Source organism: Tamandua tetradactyla, chromosome 3 (assembly GCF_023851605.1).
Source record: "Tamandua tetradactyla isolate mTamTet1 chromosome 3, mTamTet1.pri, whole genome shotgun sequence".
NCBI lineage: Eukaryota > Metazoa > Chordata > Mammalia > Pilosa > Myrmecophagidae > Tamandua > Tamandua tetradactyla.
Genome location: NC_135329.1, coordinates 48986615 through 49009070, shown reverse-complemented (window position 1 = coordinate 49009070; position 22456 = coordinate 48986615).

The window sequence follows — 22456 nt, the reverse complement described above, 5'->3', positions numbered from 1 at the left end:
GAAGCTGGATGGGTAACCTCTGACTCTTAATCAGCCACACCGTCAGATATCTCACAATAGTGAATGAGTGGCAGAGTGGGGGGTATCCGACTTCCCAAGCCCCCCGACACAAAGATGCCAATTAAGGAAACACCTCTGCACAGGGACTCTCTTGCCAAAAGGAAGTAAGCACATTGTAACAACTCAGACCCTGCTGCTCCGCAGCAGGGAAGGGAGGCAAAAGGACCCAATGTACAGAGAAAATTGTTTTGTTTTGTTTTTTTTAGAAGAACAGCCATAGAGCAGTGAATATCCTTTAAAAGTGGCTGTGGAGAATTACAAGACTCAGAAGAAATCAGGGGGCAGCTATAAATGCACAGCTGAGAGGAAATGCATCTCAAAATTTTAAGGGAAATTGGGCCTACTTTCCTAAAGGAAATCACAGTAAAATTAAAGTGCATGAAGCATTCTATTGGAGGACTGAGGAAAACTTTACATATTTTTTCCATTTTTTAAATCAAGAAAAAGAAATGCTCTTGATAAATATTTATCTCAAGTTACTTACAAATACATATCATTAGTATCAACTTAGGGGGTAGACAGAAAAATTCCTTCATGATTCATGTAATAATTCAATAAATATTGATTGAGAACTTACTATGGAGCATGCTTGGTGCTGGGCATGGAAAGAAACAATAAGATAAAACTTTGGTTCTTGCACTCCAAAAGCTGACAGCCTAGTAAAAAGCAAAGCATTAAATTTATTTTTTTATGTGTCTCTTATGATTCCAAAATGGTTAGTTAATAAAGTTAACCCAAGTTTCCAAGTCAGTGATAATTTAACTTTTTAGAGAAACATTTTTTTGCAGTGATAGTACCATGGGCTTGAATCCTATCTCATACTGGCTGTGTACTTCTTAGGATTTCTCAGCTTCAGCCCTGTTGGCATTTTTTGGCTAGATAATTCTTTGGTATGGGCAACTGTCTTGAGTATTATAGGAAGTTTAGCAGCACCCTTAGCCTCTACCCCCAGATACCAGTGGCACCTCTTTAGCTGTGACAACCAAAACCTTCTCCAAAAAATAGCCGAATGGCCTGCCATTGAGAACTGTGCTAGTGCACAAGATTAAAAAATCAAGAAAATAACTTTCATGCAGTTTACTTTTTGTGGCCAATTGTAAACAGAGGAGGTTGAACTGAATTATTGTAGTATTCCATATTTCTCAACCTTTAAAAGTAGTGCATTATGTTGAAAAGAATATGGACTTGGAAATCAGATCTTGCTTATAGTCCAGTTCTATCAATTTCCAGTTATTAGTTTTGGGTAAATTCTTTAATCTCTTTGAGCCTTAGGCTCCTGTCAAATACTTACCTTATAGGGATGATATAGGAATATAAAAGATGTATGTTAAAGCCCTGGCATATGAGAGGCCTTCCATAATTCATAGCTGTGCTATTATGATGATGATCAAAAACTAGCTGTTTTCACAAAATTTAACGATTACACATCTTCAAGTAAATATATTCAGGCATAAGATATTTCAGCTGTTCTAACAGTCCCAAAATTTCAATGACATAACAAAATAAAAGTGCTCTTATACATACAAAGGCTAGTGTAGATGTTTGCTTTCAGACAAGTCACTTGAGAAGCTCTGCTCCAGGGAGAAACTCAGGTTCTAGGTTCCCTCCTTTGTTACTACTACCATCTTACTATGTGGTATCCAGGTCACCACGTAAGGAGAAAATGCAAGGGATATTCCATTTGGGCTTAGAAATGACTCCCTACTTCCCCTCACATTCCACTGGCCCGAACTAAGAGCCTGATACCCCCTGAACACATGAAACTTATGGAGAGCAGAAGGTCATCTCTGTCACATTAGATACTAAAAAAGATATTCTAAAAGTGACTTCAAAACAAATAGTTTATAGGATGAGGGTAACATCAATGAAGAACAATCTAAGGTAGAAGTATTTAATGATTTATAAATTTTCACTTATGTAGCAAATAAGATTGAATCACAAACCCCTTATGAGGATATTAAAAATACACCACCAGCCACTGTAGGGCAGACAAGTATTCTGAGGATTGCTCAAGGTAACCAAAGGTAGCTCCCTGTTCCCTTTGCTGTAGCTTCTCTAAACAGTTGATTTTTTGACTTTTCTCTTAAAATTTTAAGCCTAAATTCTCAGAAAACATTTATAAGATATGGACAAAATATTTTTAAAAAACCAATCATCTATTTGAAAACAGTGGAGAGCCATCAAAAGCAAACAGTAGCTCGAGGGAAAGAAGTCTATCCCTGAAATACAGGAGAATAATGGGTAAGGTTTAAGACTTTGCATCATTTTTGCTAGAGGGCATTCTTCATTACACAAGTAACTAAAGGCAGAACATCAAGAAAGTTAGGGGTGAAATCCTGGAAGAGAGGGAGACACTGAGGACTTAACACCAAAATATAAATATAAATTATCCCCAAGTTATTGGTGTACTGTTAAATACAGATGTGAACAGGAAGCCTCAGAGGGCACAACACAAAAAGATGCAGCTAAAACTAAAAGAATTGAGTGTGAATTTCAGCTACTGCCACCTATAAAGGAGACAGTGGACTTTGAGTCAAAAAAGTTTATCACCTCTTAGAACAAATGCTATATTCTTCAAAGGAACAAAAATCCAAACTCTGTATAATGTACCATTCTTATTGCAATACAGGATGCACTTTTGAAAATTATCAGAAATGTCAAGAAACAGGAAAATGTGGCCCAAAAACAAAAGAAAAATAAAGTTAGGAGAAACTATTCCCAAATATGATGATAAAACTAGCTAATAAATCCAATAAATTCAATGAAAACTAAGTAGAATACATAAGAAGAAAAATTGCAGTTAAGACCACTATGAATCTTCCTAAATCATTTGCTAAAATCCAAAATGAAAAAAAAAGTGATGGCTGACTTCTAATTTGAAATAATGGTGGCCAGAAAACCGTAAAACTGTACTCTTAAAGTGCTATAAGAAAAAAAAAAATTACCCCAGAAAGCTAGCAGTGGCAAACATCCTTAAAAATGGAGGTTAAAAAAAACATTTCAGAAAAAAAGTAAATAAACTGAGAGGATTTATCTACCAGCAGACCTGAACTATGAGAAATGTTGAAGGAAAGTTATTCAGGTTTAAAGAAATGACACCAAATGGTAACACAAATCTACATGAAGGGATCAATAGCACCAGAATTGGCAAATATTTCACTAAACATAAAGAGGTTATAAATACTCTTTCTTTTTCTCATAATTTATTTAGAAAACTTATCGAAAGTATCAAAATTATAACACTGTTTTAGAGGTTGATAATATATGTGTTAGAGATCCTGCCTTACAAAGTTGGCAATAACTAACTTGCTGTGGCTTATCTCCCCATAGCAACAACCCCATCCATGGCCTATGTCACTGATCAAGCAAACCATAGCCTACATGCCAGAATGCAACCCATCAATTCCTCCCCAGGGCAGCAAAAAACCTAGCAAACAGTTGCCTATTGGCCCTTAAACCTCTCATCCATAACCAAGTCCCACTACCTATTCAAAAATGCCACTTCTTCTTACCCTAATTCCCCACTAATCATAAAATAACCCAGCTATACTAACCCCTTCTCACCACATGTAACACGGTGTATATACTGCTGCACCACTCTCCCAGAGGTGGGCTGAAGTCTGTTCTTCAGACCTTCTCCACTGAGAGAGCTTCTCAAAAAAATTCCAGCTTGCAATCATCAGTCTCTGCATCCTGGTGTGTGTCGTTTTTCCTAACAGTATGTTATAACAATAACCCAAAACATTATACTGAAGGTCCCTGGCCAGTGCAATAAGACAAGAAAAAGAAATAGTATTTGGAAAGAGAGAAGTCAAACTGTCTTTATTCAGCTGCTGTAATTGTCTATGTAGAAAGAAAGAATATTCAAAATAACTACAAGAACAAATAAGGTCGCAGATATGAGATTATTCAACAAAGAGAAATTTAATTTTTTGTTCTAACAGTAAAAACAATTTTAATTTTAATACTTAATTTATACTAGACTCAAAAAATTATTTAGGTACACATTTAACAAAATGAGCAAGTTTTCGCTATTTTAAGTAAAGTAGCTTAACGTTGACTCTAAATAGACTGTGATAAAAATTGTATTGTGATCTCTAGATAAAACATGAACAATAGTTAAATAAATTTAAATGAATTAAAACAGAATATGAAATATATTGTATTAACCCAAGGAATGCAGGAAAGAAAGTTCAGAGGAATGAAAAATCAGATGAAAGAATAAGAAAACAATTAGCAATATGATAGTCTTAAATCAAACCTTTTCAATTCTCTCACATGTAAATGGACAAAATCAAAGTAAGATAGTGACCAATGAAGTACAGTTCATAATTAAATCAGGCCCCCAAATAGACCTGTGTTGTAAAAAGATAGTCATATAACACAAACACAACTGTTTGTGTTATAATTATTTTATGTAGTATCAACACTGTGAAGACAATTTCAATAAATAATGTATTTAATAATTAATGCATTAAGTTGCAAACCTCAGAAAAGCATTAAATTTTTTGAATCCTGGGACTCCAGTTAATGGAGTTACACTCCAAGTGTAACAAATATTCCACACCAAGGCAAGGTGTTAATCATAGGGTTTTGTGCCAATTTGAAACTATTATGCATCTCAGAAATCCCATATTTTAATCCTGACTCAATCTTGTGAGGACAGCCATTTCTTTTAATCCTGATTCAATATGGTAGGGCAGAAAAGTTTGATTAGATTATCTCCATGGAAATGTAAAGCATCCAATTGTGGGTGTGACCTTTTGATTAGATGGAGATGTGACTCCACCCATTCCAGCTGGGTCTTGATTAGTTTACTAGAATCCTTTAAAAGGGGAAACATTTTGGAGAAAGTTCAGAGCCAACAGAGCAGAGCTGTTGCAGAAGCTTGGAGAACAGAAACTTCAGAGCTGACAGAGACACAGATGTTTAGAGATGTTTAGAGCCCAGCAGACATCATCATGTGCCTTCCCATGAGATGTTAAGCAAACCAGAACCTGGCAAGAGCCAAGGTAAGCCACAGATGAAAGCCATCCTTAGAGAAGCAAAATGAGGAATCCCCACAGGAACAGAGGCTGAAGGCATTGGAGCCCAATAAACAGATTCCAGCCACGTGCCTTCCCAGATAAAAAAGGTGTTCCAGGTAACATTAGCCTTTCTTGAGTGAAGGTAACTTCTTGTTGGGCCTTAATTTGAACATTTTCTCACCACTAGAACTGTAAACTTGTAACTTATTAAACTCCTTTTTTAAAAGCCATTCCTTTTAAATACTGCATTTCAGCAGCTTAACAAGCTAATATAGGTGGTATATGGAAATCCTGCATATTGTGTATGATTGTTCCATAAACCCACAACTTCTCTAATAAAGAAAAATAATAAATAAATAAATAAAAATTAGTCTGCTATGTGTTCAGTCCATGACTTAGACAACATAGCATTAGAAAACTGTTTAAGTTCTCCTACTTTCAATCACAATTTCAAATGTGAGGTGGGTACTAGAACAGCAAAACAGTCTTTAGAAAGCACTAAACAGAAATAACCACTATAAAAAAAGGAACCCAGCCTCATCACTCCCTCCTACAGTCACTAGCCTCTCTTTTCAAATTTAAAAAGACTTTTAACCATCTCTGGGAAAGAAAAGTGGACACAGAAAAGGACAGAAGTATGTTAAACAACATGTATATAATAGAATTTTAAATGTGAAGTAGACAAACTTTAAGGTCTTGATAATATTCAGCAGAATGTTAGAGTAGGAGAAAAAGTTAACCTCTCTCTGACATTTTGAAAAGTTCAGTAGATTCATGGACTGAAGAAAGGAAAACAGAACTCCATTATTTTAAAAAGGGCAAAACAACCAGCCAAGAAACTTCAGGCCAATGAGAAAACGATAGATGCTAGATGAACCTGTGAGAGAAGGCAGTGTAGGTAGAGCCCTCAACAAAGCAAAATTTGATGAAGGTGATTGGACAAGACAGGTCATGCTGGGGTAGCCAGCAGAGGCTTTTGAAGTCATTATTACTACAAAGAATAAAAATATAATATTTCCAAGTAGTGTATGACAATGTTCTACTTCACTGATTCCAAGGTGAGCAGAGAGGAAAGTATAGAAGTATAAGATCAGAAGACTGATTCTAAAAGTCTAAAAGATAACTGTAGAAAACCTGCATCAACCCCCCATACCTTGAATTTGGGGGAGCTTAGGTCAATACTAAGGCTTCCAGTGAAGCCAAAAACACAAGCTAAGAATCAAAAACATTTCCTGGTGACCGAATACTAACTATGTAAGATAAATATCATTTAATGAAAAGAAAAAGGCAGCTATTTCCACCCAGCATTCATGAATTCAAAGTAAAAACGAGTTCTTTAGATGTTACTGAGTCATGGAAGTCTATGGGAAGCTTCCCTGGCTAGTAGGTGAAGAGTCTGGGATGACGCTCCACTTCCCACCCTACCTCCATATGCACCCTTTCCTTTTCCCCCACAAAGTCCTACAATTTCTACCACCCCTCATATACTTCTAAAAGCCTCTTTTCTCTCATCCACCAGTTCAGCAAGACTTAAATGTTCAGCCAATAAGATTTCTAAGACATCATTTGTGAGCATTTTTACTCCAGAATATTTTACAATTGGAACTCATCTAAGGAAAAGATAACATTTCCTTAAGTGCTAAACTTAGGAAGTTAGCAAATACATAGGTCTCTGACATTCCACCTACATTTCCCTTTGGTCAGAATGCTACTGCACTTTTAGGGACTTTTGGTATGTGCTCCTCTCTAAATCATTGAGTCACAAAATTTTTTGTCATAGTTCAATTCCCTAATTTATATAATAATAATAATAACTGCAGCATTATTTGAGCAATTTCTATGAACCAGGACTTCATAGGCATCATTTATTTAATAATTTCTGCAAACCTATGGGGATGATGTTCTTTACTCTTTTTTATTAAATGAGAAAATGGAGACACCAACTAATAAAAATTTTGCACAGTATATCCCATTTTTTCACTCTAATTTATTTAACAGTAATCACCAATGTGATTATTGTATTAAGCTCCATATTAAGCTCTTTGTTCACAATGGATCTACCAAAACAAACTACTTATATAAGATACTAAACATCCTGAGACTTACAATCTAAAGAATATAAAAAATAAGAAAACACTAACTATATAGCATCAAGCAAACTTTTAACCTCTCTGTGCCCATTTTATCTCTAAAAAGAGGATAATATTGGTACCTAGCTCTGAAATGTGAAAAGATTAAACAAGCCAACATATAGAGTCCTTAAAACTGCCTCTTACTGGTACTCATAAATATTAGGTAGTAGTAGCAATGGCTGTGTAATAGTAATTTATTGGTAAGCAGTAGCTATTGCCCAAGCAGTATGAGTTGCAGTTGCAACAGCAGTAGCATTAGTAATAACACAAGTAGCAGAAACAGAAGCAGTAACAAGAGTAAGTACTAATAGCAGCAGCAGCAGCAGCAAAATTGTAAGAACCTTCATTGATTGGATGAGACTTCTCTCATTGCTGAAAGCAGTCTCCTTTGTTGACTATAGATGTCATCAGCCATAGATACAATTGAACAACTAAGGATTTAAATCCATGAAATATCCTCAGAGTAATAATCAGGTTGGTGCTTGCTTGATCAAACAACTGAACATCCTCAACTAATCATCACACCAGGCAATTAGGATAACGTTGGAGGAAGGGGAGCGTAAGCACATGGCATACGCTGGAAACTAACAAAAGTCTAGAGTAACCAATCAAGGAGAGAGTATTAGGGGTCAGAGATGAGGTTGGAAAGGAAACAGAACCAGACCACAGAGGGCTTTATGGCCAAGTTCAGAGGTGGGCCCTTTGCAAAGGCATCAAGGTATACAATTGCAATGAGAATTAAGGAGTTTAAGAAAGGGCAAATATCATTTATGGAGCCCCTACTGGACATCAGGCTATGCTTTGCACTTTATATGATTTCATTTAATCCTCACTATTCTCCTACTTTCTATACAATGCTTTCTCTGCCTCCTTGGAACATGGCAACCCAAAAACATGTCAAATAAATGTCACACACCTAGAAGGGTTAAGGCTTTAAAGCAGCCTGTCATGAGGGATGCAGCTTACCTAGTTTATCCACACTATCACAAGATCCTTGAACAGAAAATGTCAAAATAATATGCAGGAAGTCACTAAGGTGTCCCCATGATCTCAACCTCCTAGAAATCAGGAACTTGTGCAATGCCCTCCTCCCAAATATGTGCTTCCAATCAGTAGAATGCAGCAACAGTGAAGACATGCCACTTCCATCTGGCTAGCAGACTCTCTCTCCTTCCTTTGGGCTTTGGTGCAGCAGCCTGCCATGTTGCAGAGGTCCCCATGGCAAGGAACTGAGGGTGGTTTATTTAACAGCCAACAAGAAACTGCAGCCCTTGTTTCAGCAGCCCCAAAGGAAGTAAGGATTGGAACAGGGATTGGAAACCTACCTTCCTCAGCTAATCCATGTCCAGATTTCTAAGCCACACAAACTGTGGGAATATAAATGCATGTTGTGTTAAACTGCTAAATTTCACAGTAATTTGTATCTGTGCAACAAATAGATAATTAATGCAAATGTTCTACTTAGTTCAGGCACCTTGAGATGTTAGGTAAATTGGGATTTCATGAAGACAAGAAAAGGGTTGAAAATTACTAAACCCACAAGTCTGGAATAAGATATATACACATCTAATTTAAACATAATTACGTGCAGCAAATGACAAATGGTATTCAAAGGGTTTGTTAAAATGTTTTTTATTGTGAAATAAAACATATATATGAAAAGCAATAATTTTCAAAGTAAGTAGTTACAGAACAGATTTCAAAGTTTGGTATGAGGATCATTTCAGCGTTTCACGTTTTTCCTTCTCGCTGTTCAAAAAACTGGGAGCTGAAAGAAATTATGTTATAGTGATTCAGCAGTCATACTCATTTGTTAAATCCTATCTTTTCTGTTATAAACCCTCCTCCTTTAATCCTACTCCCAATCTATAGTGGTTTTTGGATTATGCCTATTCTAACTTTTTCATGTTGAATGGAGGGATCGCAACAAAACGAAATCCTTATTGGAAATGGAATTTAAAGTTTATATTAAAATCCCATCAATTAAATTTTCCCATCGATGGGGTTTTAATATTAATTTTCAATTCCATTCCCAGTAAGGATTTGGTTTTTAAAAATGCAATAGCCAGCTGTGATTATGCTAGCGGTTTTTGTTTCCATTTCTCTGAATCCCTTTTTTGACCCTGTTATTCAGATTTCACATGTTTGTCAACCCCCACACTCCCCACACCCCACCAAGGGTTTTCTTGAACCTGTTTCCTGTGTCTGGACCTATATCTATTTCTGGAAGAAATCTAATTTTTTGTACCAAATCTCTGTCAGTTAAATTCCTAAGGAGGGTTTGTTTCTCTCCAGTAATGTTCTGCAAAATGCCAACCACTATTCGTCTATTCCTCTAGGGATTGCTTTTCAGTGTTTGTCTGCTGCTACACTTCTACTCGCTAATATAAATGCTCAGAACTTATCATCAGTCTTCTCTGTTCTGAGTTGCCTGGCACACACTCACAAAAGCTGAAGGATGGGGGGGATATTTTTCCTCCCTCACTCCTCACTGGACTGATTGTGGTTTAAAATTAAAAAGAATTCACATTCTCTCTGTTATCTTTTGACCACTCCCCAGCATCGAGTCTCTCATCTTTATTCTCCTCTTCTCTCTCTCTCTCCCTCCCTTTCCCTCCCTCTTCCTTCCACTCCCTTCCTCTTCCTCTCTCTCTCTCTCTCTCTCACACACACACAATCACATACACCCCCACACACTCAAAACTGGAGACAAATGTGGACTTTTCTGTGAACTATGATTAACTATTCCCTGTGGCTGTAACAGCTGGAAATTGTTACTACATAAACCACTGCTGTCAGCTACATCAGTAATTTGCTAGAACTTTGCAAACAGTCTGCTTAGACCAGACTTTTTATTTTAAACATCAGTGAATAACATAAAACTGCATACCATAGGGTTAAATTCGGTAAAATAGCCTATAAGTAATTTTTTTTAAGTTCAGTTTTATTGGGGAGAGAAGAATCAGATATTATTACACCCGATACCTCTTAAGTTTCTCTACATGCAATTTGCAAGTGAAAAACATAATTCTTATTAAATCAAACAGTGCAATTTTAAATAAACTAAACTAAATCGGTATCAAGGGATCTGTCATTGTCTTGAAAAGTTGTCCCTGGGCCATGTTATTCCAAGAATATAAGATAGTTTTGATAGTCACTTTGTCTGGTTATCTCATGTGATCACTCTTTTTTTAATCTCTCTAGCATGTAGCCTGGATGTCCAGATTTACAGTCCAAATAAACATCAGATTTGCAATCAGCACAAGTTAATATATTTCTAATTTGCAGCACAGAAAAATAGCCAAGTGAATTTTCTATGATTTTCAAAACTTATAATGGATAATTGCTTGCTGTCTCTCCTCTAATAGATCTAGAATATATCCATTAAGTTTCATAATATAGTGAACGCCACTTCCTGGAATCCTTTGTAAAATCACAATTAAAAAGCAAGCATCTGCATAGTTCACATTATGTACCAGTTACTGATCTAAGACTTTTGTATAATTTAATTCACTTAACTCTGCAAAGAGCACTATGAGGTTAATAGGCATTATTAACATCCCTATTTTACAGGTAAAAATAGAAGTACACAAAGACTAACTTCCCCAAGGTTACCCAGCCTGGTAGGCCTGGATTTGAACCCAGGCCAGCTTGTTTCAAAACTGATGTGTTTAAGCACTGTACATCAGGGTTGAGAATTGGTTGAATCTTTTCACTCTATTGTTCATTTTAAAAATAGAGAAAAATGAGAGAGATAATGAGATCAATAGAAATTATAAATTATTTAAGGGATGATCTTGTTTCTACCTGTTGGCTCAAGACTAAATTGCTAGATCCTATGAGGTCACCATTATAAAAAGACCAAAAATATAAAAGAAACCTCGCCATGAAAATAAAATAATTGTACTATTGGGAGATAGTGGTATAACACCTCATTTGGGGGATGTTGGGAAAAAAGAGAGAGAACAAAAAGGGAGCAGAATAAGGCAAAAGGAACCACATTGGCTTCAGTTATAATTGTGACTGAAAAAGTATTCCAGATCCTTAGCCCTACGTAGATAGTTCATAATATCAAAATGATCAAGATATCATAAGTCAAGTTTCCAAATAGACTAATCTTAAACCCAAAAGCTATAGTTTGACGATGCTTCCTTTGAGTTTGTCATAAGCTCATGCAATTGCAAGAAACTGTCAAGAGTGGGCTAAAAGGTGAATTTGCACAATGGCATGACTTTTAGCTGAAGGCCGTGTTAAAAATGATGCTCTTGGGCAGGCCACGGTGGCTCACTGGCAGAGATCTTGCCGGCCATGCCGAGACCCGGGCTCAATTCCCTGTGCCTGCCCATGCAAAAAACAAAACAAACAAACAAAATGATACTCTTCCTTCATGTTCTAGAATAGATCATGAGCCTACACACCAATCGGCAAGACAGCTACAACCTGTCCCAAGGTAGAAGGCTTAGTGAAATGGCCTTTTAGTGGAAACATAAGAAAAACAAAGAGCAAACAAGAGAAAAATAGTCTATGATTCTAATAGAAAGTCAAAAGAAATTGTTTAAAGCAAGGAAAAGGAGAGTAAAATCCAAATCACTCAACAACTAGTATGGTTTTGCAAACACTAGTAAAATATCTTATGAGAACTGGGATGTGCATGGCTTCAGCTCAATTCAAAAGGTGCTTAAAAAACTTGTAATTATCACCAGAAGATTTGGTCTAGAAAAGAATTACTGTAATCAACTTAGCCAAAAGAAATTTAACTTTAAAAGAAATTAACCACTATATCCCATGAGCTGTAAAAAAAAAATACATTTCGTACAATTGCTTGGCTATTTTTCCTTTTTTTATTATTCGTAACTTCACAAAGCAAGAAAGATAAGATTTGACTTTATCAGCTATCAAATGTAAATACCAGTCTGTTTCACAAAATTATTGTAGAGGAGATAAAACAATGTTAATGGAAAAGCTGAGCATTTATCTGTCTGCTATTCAATAACTATTTACTTATTCGTTCATGTATTCACTTATTTATTCTCATTTTATAGATAAAGCAAAGCTTGAAGAAATTGAATAACTTGCCCAAGATTTCATATATTATTTTAATCCATTTTTCACCCATACCTACAAAATGACTTTTGTCTTGATATTCCTGGCTTATGTTCGTGTATCGGATTTCAAAACCCTTTCAGTTCAGTTGCAGCAAAATTATGTGGAATAAATGTTTATAAAACAAGAACTTCTTTTCAGAATAAAAATAAAAACTATTTTATTAGATGCATTTTGGAAGCCATGTAATGTATCTCCAATCAACAAGCAGTTAGATCATAATTTAAACTAATCTTTTTGGTTATTTAAAGAGAATTAAAAAGTGTGATGCTGATCAATTCTGTGAGGCAGCATTCAACTTCTATTGTAGTGCATGGCAAAAGCTCTAAAAGCCATTGTGCTAATCATCTAGTAGTTTCTTACAAAGTTTGATCTTGCACAGATGGCATGATATAAAACTGTTAAGATCATTATTTATTTCGAAATATTTAAGTTGCAAAAACTGAGATAACACATCTCAATTTTTAAAATGTCCTAGGGCAGAAAGAGAACAACATCTAGGATTTTAAACTTCAAATAAAACTTCTGATAAAGACTATTTTACTAAATTATAAACACATCAATCATTCAGACAGTAAGATTTCAAAGTCTTTACAATAAATGGTCCAGATTCTTATTGACTTAAGAAATTGTTGCTCCCATTCAAAATCTTTCATAGGCATCTTTGTATGCTTTAGTGCATCATCTCTAAACAGAACAAATATCAATTTATATTCAGCTCTGGACTTTAAGAATACATACAGTGCATTGGTATATGTGCCAGTTTGAAAGTATTAAGTACCCCAGAAAACCATGTCTAAATCCTGATTCAATATTGTGGAGCAGCCTTTTCTTTTAGTCCTCATTCAATATTGTCTGTGTAAACTTTTGATTATCTCCACAGAGATATGATGTGCCTAGTTGTGGGCGCGACCTTTTGATTAGATGGAGATGTGACTCCACCCATGCCAGGTGGGTATTGATTAGTTTACTAAAGCCCTTTAAAAGTGGAAATATTTGGGAGAAACCTCAGAAGTGACAGAGCTGACAGAGAAGAGCTGACGAAGTAGAGCTGACACAGATGCTAACATCTAGAGAACAGATAACATGGATGTTTGGAGATGCTTGGAGTCCAAACATCACCACGAGATGTTAAGCAAGCCAAAGCCTGGAGAGAGAGCCAAGGGAAGCCAAGGGAAGCCAAGAGATGAAAGCCAGCCCTGGAGAAGCAAAATGAGGAACTCCCACAGGAACAGAGTCTGAATGCAGGAACAGAGCCCAGGACCAAGGGACTAGCAGATACCAGCCACGTGTCTACCCAGTTGACAGAGGTGTTCCTGCCACCTGAATTAAAGTGTCTTTCTCTGGATGCCTTAGCTTGGACATTTTCATAGGCTTAGAACTACACATTTGGAACTTACTAAATTGTTCTCTTTAAAAGCCATTCCAGTTCTGGTATATCGCATTCCGGCAGCTTGCAAACTGAAACAGTGTATTTCTCTTATTATAACATCTGGAATTAGTACTTCAACAGGGTTTAATGTTACATTTAAAATCAGAATAGTTCACTTTTCCATTAAAAAATACTTTTGTCTCCACATTGCCTGCAGCACAGGTTAGCCAACTACCTGTAGGTCAAATCTAACCAGCAGTCTGGTTTTCATGGTTCTTGAGCTAAAACTGGTTTTTGTATTTTTATAGGATTGTAAAAAAAAAGAGAGAGAAAAATTTTTTAAAGAAACAACTGGAAAAGGTCCACAAAGCTTAAAATATTTACTATCTGGCCCTTTACAAATAAAGTTTACCAACCCTAGGCCTATAGAATAAAATCCAGTTTCTTGTCTTAGTATCTAAAACCCTCATAAGTGAACTCAAGCATATTTCTTGAACTTAATCCTTTGCATCTCTATCCCATGTAAGCCGTGATCCAGTTACTATTGACACATAACAGACTATCTCCCAAATTTTATTTTTTTTTTATAATTTAAAACAAACATTTTAATATACTCTTGGATGCTACAGGTCAGAGGTTAGAAGAGGGCACAGGAGAATGACTTTTCTCTGCTCCATGATGTCTGGAACTCCAGCTGGAGAGACTCAAAACCTGGAGGTGATGCCACAACTGAGGGCTGGAATAATCAAAAGTTGCCTTCAGGCACATGTCTGGCAGATAATGCTGGCTGTCAACAAGGACCTCAGCTGGGATGCTGACCAGAGTCCCTACAAATGGCCTCTCCATTGACTGAGCTTTCTCACATCATGGCAACCTCAGAGCAGCCAAACATTTTACCTAGTGTCTCAGGGTTCCAAATGTGAGTGCTCCAGAAAACGAAGCAGGAACTGTATCATCTTTTGTGAACTCACCTTGAAAATTACACAGAATAACCCCTATCATATTGTGAAGTTTATAAGCAAGCAAAACTCCAACTATATGCAAAGGGAGGAAAAAATTAGACCTCTTGTGGGAGAAGTGTCAAAGATTTCAGAGGTTTGACCTAAATACAAGCCTTTTTTCTAATCTTAATTAGAAATTTCTAAATTTAATTTATTTGACAGAGTGGGAAGCCACAAGGAGAAGCCAGTAGCTGGAAGTCAATGGACCCGGGAAGAGAAAGGAAAAGAGGCTGCCACATGCATTGCAATGGGGACAGGAAAACCAAGAACCAGGGACTCCCAGTAGCCAGCCCCAGAATTCCACAGTCTTTGGGTAGAAAGCATCACCTTGCTGATACCTTGATTTTGTAGTTCTTCTAACCTCAAATACAGGAGCCAATAAATTCCCATTGTATAAGCCATCTCACTGAATGGTATTTGTTTTAGCAGCCAGGAAGCTAAAAGAGTTCCCTAACACCCTAGAGGACAAACTCATCTTTCAGGTTTTTCAATCATCTGGCAACAGCTTATACATCAACATGGATTTTTCACAGTTCTTCAACACAGTTTTTACTTAATATGGATCAATTACTCCTCACAATGAACACCTCTCCTCTCACACGTACAACTGGCTATGTTATTCTCCCCCTACGTCTCAACTCCACATACTTCGTCGATAAATGTCTTCACAGTACTTCCTGGGAATTAAGCACTTTACACTGTGAAGAGACACAAAGATGGCTAAGATATGGTCCCTGCCTGCAGTGGACTTGCAACTGTTCAGTGTCTTCTGTGAGTCCTTTACATCTGTTCCAGCTCATACTAATTCTTATGCTTCTGAAATCCTGTTGTACTTGGCTGGTCTTGCAGAGCTTATACTTAATTGCCCTCAAGTGTGCATTTTGTTGTTTGAATGTATTCCTTAAATTTAGTTGGAATGCTCCTTAAGGGATAAAAGCAGGATCAAAAAAAAAAGTGGGATCAAAATTTGGAATGCTCCTTAAGGGATTAAAAGTGTAAGGGACCATTAACAAACAAACAAAAAAAATCTGGGCTGACCACCGTGGCTCAGCAGGCAGAGTTCTCGCCTGCCATGCCGGAGACCCAGGTTCAATTCCGGTGCCTGCCCATACAAAAAAGAAAAAAGAAAAAAAAGTGTAAGGGATCATGCACTATTCAGCAAAAAATTTACCTCGTGTTCTAGTTTGCTAGCTGCCAGATAGTGATACACCAGAAACAAAATGGCTTTTAAAAGGGGACATTCATTAAGTTGCAAGTTTACAGTTCAAAGGCTATGCAAATGTCCCAATTAAAGCAAATCTATAAAAATGTCCAAATTAAAGCACCAACAAGAGGTTACTTGCACTCAAGAAAGGCCAATAAATTTCAGGGTTTCTCTCTCAACTAGAAAGGCATATGGCAAACATGGTGAACATGACTACATCTGCTAGCTTTCTCTCCAGGTCCTTCTTCATCTCCAAAGGTCTCTGGCTGTGTGGGCTCTCATGGTTCTTGTGGGTCTAGTCATTCTTAAGCTTTCTCCAAAATGCTTCATCTTTTAAAGAGTTCCAATAAACTAATCAGGACCCACATGGAATGGGTGGAGTCACATCCCCCTCTAATCCAAGGTTGATACCCACAATTGGGTTAGTCTCATCTCCATGTAGATAATTTAATCAAGTTTCCAATATACAGAGCTGAATAGGGTTTGAGAGAATTGATTGCCCCCACAAGTTTGGGTCAGAATTAAAACATGGCTTTTCTAGGGTACATAATCCTTTCAAACCAGCACTCCTGGCTTGGGGGAGAATTAGGTGTTTTCTACATCAGTGAAATTTCCAAATTATTGACACTTAGCTCTTTAAGAACCAAACTTTAGGGAAAAATTAACTATGTGTGATAAAAATCTTTCTCAAACTATACATACGATTGCTTTCTTAACAAGAACGATTGGAATATATTTATTTTTTTCTCCTCACTCAAGTTCATCTTTATGAAAACCAGACACTATATTATTGCATACAATAATTTCCTCAAAGCATAATGAAAAAGGTTATTAAAGCCTACACTTCATGGCTGTGGAATGTAATATTCCTCAACTTTTATGTGTTTTGGGAATATTTTGGTGCTATACTCTCTGCTAGGCTATCAGAAGGTCATTAGCTGTTGAGCACTGAGACTGACTGTCTTCCTTCCACCCACCCCTCATTTTCAATTTGCTTCTGGTTGTCATAGCCCAGCACATCAGATAATCAAGCTTTCCTGAAATATGAATGACTTTAAATTAGAGTAAATAAGCCAAAATCAGCTTCCCTATGAGTAAAGCACATGCATTTTACCCACATGGACTTGTCACTGATTTAGCCTGCTCAAGAGTCTTTTTATAATTTATTTATCTAGCCAATATTGATTGAGCATCTACTATAGGCCAACCACCATTCTAGGTACTAGGGATGAATAAACTGGATAAAATTCTCTGCCTTGATAGAGTTCACATTCTAGTGAGGGAAGAAACAAAAAAATTAAGCAGAGTTGAGAAATAGGAAATGTTAAGAGCCATATAAATTGAGATAGTGATATTTGAGCAAAAGCATGAATAAAGTGAGGGAGCAAGTCATACAAAGTATTCTAGGATGAATGCTCCAGGCAGAAGGAATAACAAGTGTCAATGCCCTGAAGAGTATGCCTGATGTACTCAAAGTAAAGGAGGAAGGCCAAGGTGACTTCTAAATCATGAGCCAGGGGACAAGTAGTAGATCAGCTCAGATTGAGAAGGAGAGGCCTATGGTGAGGTCTCACAAGTCATTCTGTCAAATTTGTTGGTTTATTTTAAATATTTTTATTAACAAATCTTCACACACATGCATTCCACACATGGTGTATAATCAGTGGCTCACAATATCATCACACAGTTGTGATGATGATCATTTTTTAGAACATTTGTATCACTCCAGAAAAAGAAATAAAAAGAAAAAAGAAAAAACCCATACATACCATACCCCTTACCCCTCCCTCCCATTGATCACTAGTGTTTCCATCTACCCAATTTATTTTACCCATTATCCCCTCTATTATTTATTTCTTTTTATCCATATGTTTTTTACTCATCTGTCCATACCCTAGATAAAAGGAGCATCAGACACAATGTTTTCACAATCACACAGTCACACTGTAAAAGTTATATCTTTATACAATCATCTTCAAGAATCAAGGCTACTGAAACACAGCTCAACAGTTTCAGGTACTTCCCTCCAGCTACTCCAATACACCATAAACTAAAAAGGGATATCTATATAATGCATAAGAATAACCTCCATGATAACCTCTCAACTCTATTCGAAATCTCTCAACCACTGAAACTTTATTTTGCCTCATTTCTCTCTTCCCCCTTTTTGGTCAAGAAGGTTTTCTTAATCCTTTGGCACCAGGTTCTAGTTTATCTGGGGAGTTCTGTCCCATGTTGTCAGAGAAATTTATACCCCCTGGAAGTCATGTCCCATGAGTAGGGAGGGCACTGAGTTCACCCACTGAGTTGGCTTAGAAAGAGAGACCACATCTGAGCAAGAAAAGAGGTTCTCTGGGGCTGACTCTTAGGCCTAATTTTAAGTAGACTTAGCTTATCCTTTGTAGGAATAAGTTTCATAGGGACAAACCCCAAGATCAAGGGCTCAGCCTATGCATTTGGTTGTCCCCACTGCTTACAAGAATATTAGAAATTCTCCAAATAGGAACGTTGAATATTTTCTCCTTCTCCCCAGTCCTCTAAGGGGATGTTCTAGTTTACTAGCTACCGGAATGCAGTATACCAGAAATGGAATGGCTTTTAAAAAGAACAATTTAATAAATTGCTAGTTTACAGTTCTCAAGCTGAGAAAATGTCCCAATTACAAGTCTATAGAAATGTCCAGTCAAAGGCATCCAGGAAAAGATACCTTGGTTCAAGAAGCCGATGAAGTTCAGGGTCTCTCTCAAGTGAGAAGGCACATGGCGAACATAGTCAGAGTTTCCCTCTCATCAGGAAAGGCACATGGTGAACACGGTCAGGGTTCCTCTCTCATCTGGAAGGGCGCATGGCGAACACGGCATCGTCTTCTAGCTTCTTCTCCTGGCTTCCTATTTCATGAAGCTTCCCAGGTGGCATGCTCCTTCTGCATCTCCAAAGGTCTCTGGCTGGTGGACTTTGCTTCTTGTGGCTATGTCGTTCTGCTCTGCTCTCTCTGAATCTCTATTCTCCAAAATGTTTCCTCTTTTATAGGACTCCAGAAACTTAACAAGACCCACCCAAATGGGTGGAGACATGTCATCACCCAACCCACTTTAACAACCATTTTTGATTAAATCACATCTCCAGGAAGATGATCTGATTACAGTTTCAAACATACAGTATTGAATAGGGATTACTCTGCCTTTACGAAATAGGATTTAGATTAAAATATGGCTCTTCTAGGGGACATGTGTCTTTTCAAACCAGCACAGGGGACTTTGCAAATACTTCCTTATTCACTGCCCAAATGACTCTGGGTTATATCGGGGCATCACACTAACTGGGACAAACAAAATTTCATGCCCTTTTTAAGATTCCAAGTACTTATGGTGTTCAATTAAACTGATCATACAAGTTAAATTAGGTAATGCACTACCCAAAATATAAGTTTTGTACCAAATAAACATCTCTCCCTTTGGTCTCACATAGAAGTTGATGCTTTAAGATATGGATGATATCAACCTTTACCCTGTATTCTGCTCTACCTCAGTCCTATCCAGATCAACTTCCTTCATATCTCTACTCAAAGTCTGATCCCTTTTTCAACTTTTCAATCAATTCCCGTATGGAGTAATGCTGACTTTCATAGCTTCAGGGCTCTAACTCTGAGTCTCAGGTGTCACATAAATACCCGAAGTTTCTGGGAAAACCAGGTTATATACAAACAGCTCAGTATCTCAGAATTCAGGAAAAACATCAAACTTGTTTTTGACTTGGAGTAAAATAGGAAGTTGTTAAAGAGTTTTTCCAAACATTTCCCACCTTTTACTGTTATATCATGAGAGGCAGTAGCCAAAATCATTATAGAGATTATCCAAGCAAGTAGGAAACTCTTTATATTTATCATATTCTAAATTTCAGGGCAGAGCTGTTAAAAACCAAAATGTCAGTAATGAATGGCACACTCTTTTGATTACATTTTGGTCTGCTAATGCTGATGAAGTGCAGTATACCAGAAATGGGCTGGCTTTTAACAATGGGGGGTTATTAGTTTACAAATTTACAGTTCTAAGGCCATAAAAATGTCCCAAATAAAGCATCAATAAAATGATGCCTTCTCTGAAGGCTGGTTACCAGTGAGCTTGGGCTCCTCTGTGAGATAGCAAGGGACATAGCAATGTTTGCTGTTTCTTTTTTCCCAGGTTTCATTGCTTCAGGTTCTGGCTTTTCTGGCTTTGGCTTTTTCTCTAAATTTCTTTGAGTGTTTCTCTCTGTTTCATCTCTCAGCTTCTGTATGTGTTTTATCCTCTTATAAAGAACTCTAGCAGGGGCCAGCCACGGTGGCTCAGCAGGCAAGAATGCTTGCCTGCCATGCCAGAGGACCCAGGTTCGATTCCCGGTGCCTGCCCATGTGAAAAAAAAAAAAAAAGAAGAAAACTCTAGCAAGAGGAAGTTGTTCACATCTCAGTTGAAATAATCTAATCATAAGGCCCCCACCCCCAATAGATCTGTACTCACAGGAATGTATTAAAAGAACATCTTAATGGGGTTCATAACAGCTTCAAACCAACCTACCACATAATTGCACTGTACTGAGTATTGGCTTTGGAATTAGACAGACATGGATTTGAACCTAAGCTCTGCCACTTACTACCTCTGTATCTTAAGTTACTAGCTACTTCTATGCCTCATGTTACTTCATGGTTGGGTCATAGGGAAAAAATGAAAATATGCACATAACTTAAAGTGCCTTTACTCTAGCAGATGCTCAAAGATGGTTGCTCTGAGTATTACTAGATTTACTGGAGGAAGGAATAATGTCTACTGTGTCATAGAAGATATTTTCCTTTCCCTTATCACTACAGAATCCCATTTGGCCAACCAAAAGGATAGATATCACCTTCTTCCCTGGGCATTTTCCAGGTGTTCACTATGGGGAGATAGAAAGGGACTATATGAAGACCCTAAAGCTTAGCTCTGGAACTGCTAGCTACCCATTTTCTTACTGTTTTTTTTCTGCTGTAGTATGATTTGTGTTTATTACATGTTAATGCCACTCATCTATTTAGAGTCACTAATGAAGACTATTTATGCAAGTAATGAAAACAATTTTTGTAATAAATGGCTAATTATATGACACTTGGAGAAGAAGTAAACATTCAGAACATGAAATTCAATAGCCTGTACATTTGATATCCAATTTACCATAAAATGTGGTGACTAGGGACAGACTTTAAATCAAGTTGATTTGGTTTGATACAGTCAGAGATAGCTGAAAGCTACTTCCTTTCCTGCAAGCCAGCCTACATTGCCCCAGGGGACAGCAACCTTGGACACTAGAAAAAGCCTGGGCTTTTGAGTGATACAGAACAGAGTTCTAATTACCATTCTGTCACTTTCCTATTTTGTAGCTCTGGGGAAAGCTCTAAGTTCTCTGAGTCCCAATTTGCTCAGACATTTGCCTCCTAAGGTTATTGTGTGACTTCCATGAAAGCAAATCTGTAAAGTATTAAGCCCCTGGTACATAGAAGGAATATGATAAAATGTGAGTTCTCTTCTCTCCAGGATATGAGGCTTACAGCAAATAACACTTTATTCTCTGCATGGCACACCCACCCCCTACATGCACATACACAGATAAAGGAAAATTGGTATCCAGGTCCAACACATTAAGAAGATATATCAAAGTTAGCCATGAAAGGGAAAAGGAGGTATAAGAAAGGGGCATGCCTGGAGGACCCTTCAAGGAAGTAGGACTTAGCAGGCATTTTCAGTATTCTGCTCTTCTTCCATAGGCTTACCTGAAGGTCACCTGCACACTGTTGCCACAGTAACGTGAATTCTTGCATTTCTCTTCCTGGGATTAGAGCGTGCTCTGCCAGGCTGAGGGACAGGCCAGAAGTGCCAGGACATTAACATTCCCAGAGTGACCGTAAGCTAACGAGGGGTGGAAGTCGGTTGATCAACACCCAGCTCCCCTGACCCTCAGTGGGTTGACGTTGAGGTACATTCCACACATTGGCTCAGAGGCTCTGCTGCCCGCAGCAATAACCCACTCATAAACATACCTTTTATTGACTTTCCTCCCTTTCCCATATACTGCTTCCTGGAATCACCTCTCAGTAAACTAATTGAGGCCAAGTCCTTCACTCAAGGACTCCCTTGGGGCAGATGAGTTTCAGAATAAGACATGAAAACTCTTTTTTTTTTTTTAAAAGATGGACAGTGCTTTATTGAGATGAATAAAAATAAGACTTTACAGAAAGGGAACCGTAAGAAGCAAATGTATAGCTATACTTTTTGCCATCAATACCAATTCCCTCTAAAATACTTTGTGACCAATTTGCAGTTTCCAAGTGAAACTCCTTGTTGTCATTCTAATTGAATTAGGTAGGCAACCAGCTGGGAAATATCCACTGGAGGCATAAGCAATCACATAATACAAAACTAATTCCCTACAAGTTAAAGTACTGTATCCTATTCAAAAAAGAAAGCCCTCCTAAAAAGAGAACTATATTTGACAAGTGTCGGTCATGCCTTAAAGAGAATCAACACTTTAGATTTGCTTGCCAGAGTGT